This window comes from Acyrthosiphon pisum, chromosome A2 (assembly GCF_005508785.2).
Source record: "Acyrthosiphon pisum isolate AL4f chromosome A2, pea_aphid_22Mar2018_4r6ur, whole genome shotgun sequence".
NCBI classification, from domain to species: Eukaryota; Metazoa; Arthropoda; class Insecta; order Hemiptera; family Aphididae; genus Acyrthosiphon; species Acyrthosiphon pisum.
The window spans coordinates 28292603-28301047 of NC_042495.1; positions in this window are offsets into that span (position 1 = coordinate 28292603).

The following is an 8445-nucleotide window of genomic DNA, read 5'->3' on the forward strand; positions in this document are numbered from 1 at the left end:
ACTATTGCTAATAATGGTGCGGCTATTGCTAATTTATTCTTAGATTATTTCTCCACTGTATATAACACTCGTTCCTTCATCTGATAAATCTCTACTTATCAATTCGATTACATCATTCCCACTAAATGTAGTAGGTATATTTTTTAATGAGGTATCTGATGGGCTACGGACACTTATAAAATCTAGGCTCCCGGCCTTGATAGTGTTCCTGGTTACTTTTTGGCAAACTTGGCTAATTCTATAGCTTATCCCATATTCATCTAATATAACAAATCACTCGAGGAAGGGATATTTCCATCTATCTGGAAAAAAAGCTCTATCACCCCAGTTTTCAAAAAAGGCGATAAATCTAATGTCGAAAATTATCAACCTATCTCTGGTCTAGTACAAATTGGTAAATTATTGGAAAAATTGGTTCTAGCTCAAATGATCAAACCAATCAATAACATTTTAGACAAGAGCCAGCATGGTTTTAGACCGGGGAGGTCCACTTTAACTTGCAATTTATCACTGAAAAATTTCATACTAAACGCATTTAAAGATTGTTGTCAAGTGGATGTAATTTATACCGATTTTGTGAAAGCCTTCGACCGTATCGATCATGAATTATTGATTATTATATTGGGTAAATTAGGGCTTAGTCATCCATTAATATCCTGGTTTAAATCTTATCTCACAAACAAGTCTCAGTTCACCCAAGTACATGGTTTCTATTCAAATACGGTCCCAGTCCCATCTGGAACCCTCCAAGGAGGTCACTTATTGCCCATACTATTTAATTTATTTATAAACGGATTATAACTTGTTCTTAAAAAATGCCAAATCCTGTTCTTTGCAGACGATTTAAAAATATTTACTCGTATTTCCGCGTTGGAGGATTGCCTTGTTCTACAAGATAAATTAAATATCTTATCTATATGGTGTCGTAACTGGGGCATGTGTCTCAATACTGACAAGTGTTATTCAATGTGTTTTTACAGATCCCGTGAGCATATAACCTATACGTACTCTATTAATGATGTCCAACTTAGATCAGTGTTTTCAATTACAGGCTTAGGAGTAACGTTAACAACTAATTTAAAATTACGTGATAATATTGAGTATGTTGTGAAAAAATCGTTGAAAGTTCTATGATTTATTAATTGCCATTCATCTGACTTTAAAGATCTTAGATCATTCAAATTCCTGTATTGTGCGTTAGTCAGATCTATTCTTGAATATGGAGCTCCTATCTGGAATCCATATACCAAAACTGATATCGATTTCATTGAACGCGTTCAAAATAGGTTTTTAAAATTCGTAGCCTTTAAATTTAATTTTCCCATCGATAATCATGATTATACACAAATCAGATCTTTTCTTAACATTCCAGCCTTATCCTCCAGACGTGAAAAAGCAGATATATATTTTATTTATAAGTTAATTAATGGTATCATGGATGATCCTGGTCTTTTAAATTGCATACTCTTTGCTATTCCATCCTAAAATAACCGTTCCACATCATTGTTTTACATTCCAGTATATAGCAGTAACTATTTAAAAAACTCACCTATGCCTAGGGCTATGGCTCTATGCAATAAACTTTCGACGAGAGTTCACTTTTTCTTCTCTCCCTTAAGGGAGATATTAAATGCTCACATGAACAATGTGATTACGTAATACTGGGTTTGCCTATCAATTTGAATATACGTACGTTACTCCAGCCCCCCACATATCAATTATCGTGAATTTTCTTTTGCCATTAATTAGTACGTAATTTGTTTGAATTTGTTTGATCTGTTTTGGAATTTGTTCGACATCGGAAACCCCGGAAAATTCAATTTCCTCGTGGGGTCTGTATTATTAGCTTAAATATAAAGGCAATTGAATTTGCCATTTTAAGAGCAGCTTTTACTCGGAATTGGATTTATATCTAGTATTTGTTTGTTTATAAAATGTTTCATAACTTTAAAAAAAAAAAATCAATAATAATAGTTATCTTGCATAATTTAATACAACGAGTTTCAATCTTTAAAAACAAAATAAAATGTACAAAAACAAATAAAAAAATATCTTAATAGAGCCTTGTTCATTCTTATAATTTTGTTTGGGTAGTATATAACTTAAAAGCTAAAAAAATGTCTTAAGTAACATCACAAAAAAAAATTACCATGTTAATTTATTAAATATTGCTTTAAAACATAATTATCAAAAATATAAATATGTTTTATTAATAATATTAAAAGTTATGCATACAATGCAATGAGTTTCATTTTTCAAAGCAAAAAATGTACTAAATCAAATAATCAAAAAACTTTATGCACTCTCAAAGAAAAACAACACTAAGTGGTATATATTATAATAACAAAATAAACTTCAGTAACTTGAATAACATAGACCTAAATCATCATTGGTTTAAGAAGAACTTAATCATTGTCATCATCACTTATAAAGAACTTCAATTGATTCTCCAAGTGAATTTTTGAAAACATAATAATATAATACGTACATTAAACAAATATATATGTGAATAATATTATTAATAATAATTATAATAAGTTTATTTTGCAAATATAAATTTTCAGTGATACAAGAAAGTAATAGTACAAAGTAATAATAAATTATATTGACTCACTTCTAAAAGCTAAAAGCTTGTGCTAAGAAGTGAGAGTTTCTTATAACCATGGGCGGACTGGGGTAAAAAATCGGCCCGGGCGATCATAGGTAAAGGCCCAAAAATTACACAAATATACTTTTTTATAATGGCAATAGCTATCATTAATATTAAGCAAACCAAGCTACAGTTTTATAGATTGCATAAAGTAGGTACCTATTGATAAAATAACCACGGTCCACTGGCCCAATAAACCTGCGAGGGCCCGCAATCATAACAGCCCAGGGGGCGATCACCCACTTGCCCTTCGTTCCAGTCCGCCTCTGCTTATAACATTATAACATATAAACGAAATGACTTAAAAATGTAATACAACATGAGAGAATAAAGTAAAAAAAAAACTTATAAATCATAATTAAGTGTAACTTAATAAAACTGGTTAATCTTAATATAAGATTTTAAAGTGTTAATATTATTGAAGTTAAAAAGATTTAAATTTAATTTCTGACACAACATTAGTACATTTGTAAATAGGACTCTGAGAGGTTACAGTCTTATGAATGACATTTGTTTCTAGTATTATAATTGTGTTCTATGGTATTAAAATATTGTCTATATTTATAAACAAGTAAAAGCAAAGATTTATAATATAACATGGATATAGGTCAAACATTAAAGTCAATGTATAACTGATTTGTTTGATATAGAAACAGCTTAGAGATAATAACTTTTATTAAACTATTAATAGTTGTATTTAAAGGATTTAAATAATATATATAGACACCACCCCAGAAGGGCAATCCAGGGCTGGATTTAGAATTTCGGATGCCCGGGCCAATTCTTTTTTGAGGCTCCTAACAGTAAAAAAATTATAAATACCCAATATCTAAGTAGTTAATGATAAAAATTTGAAATATGTGTCAAAATATTTAGAAAATAATGAAGTATATAAATTGGTAGTATGAACAATTGATGAAAATTGGCAAAGGTGGTCAAGTTAATGAAAATAATTAACTGTGGAAAGTTAAGTTAATTCAGTTAAATTACCTTCAGTTAAGTTAAAAGTTAACCAAAAAATAAAATTTAACTAGTTAAGTTAAAAGTTAAGATGGAAAATAAAATTAACTTAACTCACTTAATTTTTTTTAAAGTCATAATATTCATAATTCGTCAATTGCCTTAGTATTTTGATTTGTACGGACATTTACCAAGACGCTTAGCTATGTGCAAACATAAAACTTAAAATTATTATTATATTTCATTGTTAGCAGAAACTTATAAGTCATAGGTAAACTTATAAACTTTAAATTATACTAAATTTGTTAGAGTCTAGAGAAGATATTAATTATTAGTAGTAGTATAAATTTTACTGTAAGTCTTCAATCCTAGTTAGACTTATTATATTTTATAATATATATTAAGTTTTAGAGAAGTTTAAAACTAAAAAACTACCATAATGTCATAATGATAATTATCCTTAAAAATCTAAAAAAAACTGTTTGATTAACTAGTATAATTAATAATCAAATCATAAATTCTGAAAACCCTATAAAGTGAAAATACACTAAATAAACTTACTAATTAGTAATTACTATACACTTTTATAAAAAAAATTATTCATAAGTACCTATTAAACAAGAAACATAAAAAATACCTAGTACCTAAAGTAGCAACAAACCAAAATAAAAATGTTTTTAAAATATTACAATTTATTTATAGCATTATTCAGTCAGACACTTACTAACTGTAATAATAATAATATATATAATATAATAATTATAATAACAGTAACAACAAAAACAGTTTATGATTTAAAATTGTCAACTTAAAACTTACAATCAGCAAAATACAACAGGAAAATACCATACTTTTGGTAAAATAAAATAAGCTATACAATTTCAATGTTATTAAAATTAAAAATTTACAATTAAGATATTTGTTATGTTTAAGTAAAAGCGTCATCTCAAAATTCTTGTCAGCCATTTTGCCTCTTTTTTTATCCATCAAATGTCCTCCACCACTAAAAAGCCTCTCCACAGGAGCCGATGATGTAATGGCTGTATTAAACTTAAAATATGCTTTTTTCAATTGTATTGGTAAGTCATTAGGAGTTTTTATAGATGAATTGGATAAATAATTATCCACCAACATTTGAATATTAATTTCATTACAATTAGAAGTAGGAGTAACGCTAAATGATAAGAAATCATCTTCAGATTCACTTTCTGTATGTGGTTCAATTGATGATGAAGTTTGTGAAGTAGAAGTAGTATGTACTGAGTCTTCACCAATATCTTCAACTAAAAAATCAATTAAACGTTGTCTTATAGCTACCTTTTCCTGAGGGTTTGCCCAATTCAATTTAAACTTTGGAACTAAAACCGCAGCCATTTGACAATTATTACAAGTGATATAACGTTGGAATCTAATAAGTAATAGTTAAATTTTAAAATTAATATCTTATAAGTTATATAATATAGTAATGAATAATGATTGTGTCATTCTTTGAGAGAGTCCTGTAATTAAAGCCTAGACTAGAGGTTTACAATATTTAAGGTTTCCTATACCATCATAAGCTCTGTTGATTGCGCTTGTAGTAGGTAATAAAAAACCAATACAGTTTTGTTTATCCCCTTGCAAGACATCTAAGCCTCGAGCAATAGGTTTCATTACCTGAAAAATGAAAATACATTTAAATATTTTAAAAATTATTAAAATAAATGAAATACATTACTCATATTATATGGGATATATAATAACTATTACCTTACAATATTCATTTAAAAAATCGACACCTGAAGTTTAGCACAGACTTCATCCATTTTTTCAATATTTTCAAACAACAAGTTAATTGAATCATAAAATGAATTCCATCTAAAAACATATTTTATAAAAATAGTCAGAAATATTATGTAGGCCAAGTAAAATTATTACTGAAAAAACAATTAAAAATTAAATTATCAACTAACAATTAATATAATAATATATACCTTGTAGCATTTGGAGTAAGTAAGTAACGACCAAGAATAGCTTTAATTTGATCTGCACTTTGACTAGATTGGTTTTGCTTATTGAACAGTGATTGACATTTTCCAAACACGCGTCTACTAATCCTCTTGAAAGTCCCATCATTTTCAGCTGCTAAAATATCTACTGTTGCAATAAGGTTCAATGTGTGAGCAGCACATCGTTGGTGGGGAGGTAATATCAAACTATCTAAACTATTGATTATACCATTATCCAATATATCAAAGATTTCAATGCTCCTAACAACTTCATTTTTATCTTCATTTAAGGTAATTCCAGTAATTTCAGAATTCTCATTAAAAATTCTAAAACAAATCAAAAATATTTTAAGAAATTATTTAAGAACCAACCAACATCAGGAATATCACATTAAAAATATAAAATATTAATGTACATTTTAACTAGTTCTAACTAAGTAAATACTAAATTGTTATTAAGTACAAAATTGAAAATAATAAACACATTTGAAGTTTAATTAAAAATTTAACTAAGAAACTAAAAAAAATAAAACATACCTGAAAGCTTTTACAAAGTTTGATGCATTATCTGTCACAATTAATGTAATTTTATTCTGTAAATTAAATTCATTGAATATTCTATCCAGAATTTCAGCTATGTTATCATACGTGTGTCGTCCAAGCATTCGCCTACAAGCTAAAGCTTTATTGTGTCTTTCCAAATTGCTGTCAAGCCAATGCACAGTTACACCAATATAAGCCCTTTAAATTTAAAAAGCATAAGCATTTAGCATATTTAATAAAACTAGTTAATTTCTCTATAGTTTAACTAGCACATTAATAGTACCTACTTTCAATAAATAATTATTTTATTTTATAATATATTTGGTACCTAAATTTAAATATTCATTATCAATTATCATATTGTTTCTCAAAACTTAATGAAATTAATAATATATTTATACAAACAACTAAAAATAAACATAGGTAAAGTAAATACCTATTGTCTATTATATTATTATAACAATGAATGAATTATTTAAAGTTCACAATACAATTAAAATATTAAGAATTAGGTTTTTAAACATGCAACTATGTAAGAAGTAATAATAGACTGAATATTAAATAGTAGTATAACGTATTTAATATTTATATAAAAATGTTTATACATAGCTGCATCTATACAACTAGGTATATATTATAAACATATTATAATATATAATATATTATATAACTATATTATATTATACCTATTGGCTATTATACTATTATAGTAGGTATAATAATTTATAATATGTCACATATAGATTATAGATAGTATTATAAAGCTAATTAACTAAGTAAGTAGCATTAAAATATTATGTTAATTATTTAAGGAGTTAAAATCTAAAAATGTATTTAACTTACTTGTGAAAAACTGTCCAACAATCTGCTGTTAAACAAACATATTGCACTGTATTTAACTCAATTTTTAATTCTTCAATTAAGCTATTGAATAGAATTTCTACGTCTCGCATTAATGTTCTTCGAGATACTGGTATTTTTGATGATGTTACTTTACAATAATCAATGAAAGCTGGGTGTTCTATAAGGGAAAATGGTGATACTGTGTTGATAATAAGTTTTACATTTGCATTATTGAACTCAGTTTGTGTTAATTTTTTAATAGAATTATGTCCAACTTCACTGAGTTTCAATTGCTTGGAACGTTTTGAAGTACTAATGTCATCACAATTTCTTTTCTTAAATGCTATATTGAAATCATTCAAACAATGAGAATGCACAAGCTAAAAAAAAATAAAATAAAATAAATTTAGGTACCTGTAGTTTAATTATTAACATATACCAACTGCCATAATAAGAATTTTTTTTTTTAATTAATAAAATATAGTCAAATAATTACATTCATTGATTTCTTAATACTTTTTTGCACTTCCATGTTAAATACTGGTCTGTATACTAACCCTTAGAATTAAATGTAAAAATAATAATAATAACCATAATTACACACCTTAATATGAGTTTTGAGGTTTGCATTGGATGATTGAGATGCAGATACAATTTTCTGTTTAGGTAAACATAACAAACATTTAAATGAAAGACCAGTCTCACTTTTAGCTTTAACATTGAAAAGTTGTTGAAAAAAAGAATTTATACATGACCATTTTTCAATTTGAACATCATTATTGACTGTCATAGTTAACAGTAGTTGTCAGTTGATGAGTATAATTTATTATTATATACGATTTTAATAACTATTAATAATATTTTATTATTTTAAGATTTAACTTCAGTTGAGTATTAGTAGATTTTGATAGCTGTCTCTTCTATAATATTCAATGCCTATACTCCGACGAGAAATAGTCAAATAGACAATCGCCGAGAAATGAGAATAGACTAATTGTTCGCGCCAAGCAATTAACGCTTATCGCGGGACGCAAATCTGCGCTACGGCGACATCGTCCCTCCTCTTCCGTCCGCTCATCCTCTCTCCTTCATGCCGTTATTAAATGTAAAAACGATTATTATAATTGTATTATTGTTATATTTTTTGATAGTTATATTCTCTTTGTGTTTGTCTTATACATTATCTGGCGGCCTTTTGCCTCAGATAGTACTATAATATTATCTATAGTAGATTAGTTTGTTTTTATTTACATTCTGCGGCCAACGCCCTTATTATTATTATTATCATCTTCATTATTATTACATGTTGTTTTTTGGTCCGCTATTGCAGCGTCCATACGTTTTTTATACTTTATGATCTGCTCATATAGCGATCTATAATATTATTATTATTAAATAGTATACTGTGTGATCTGCTAATTACAGCGATTCCGTGAATTTTTATAGTGTGGGCCGCTATTA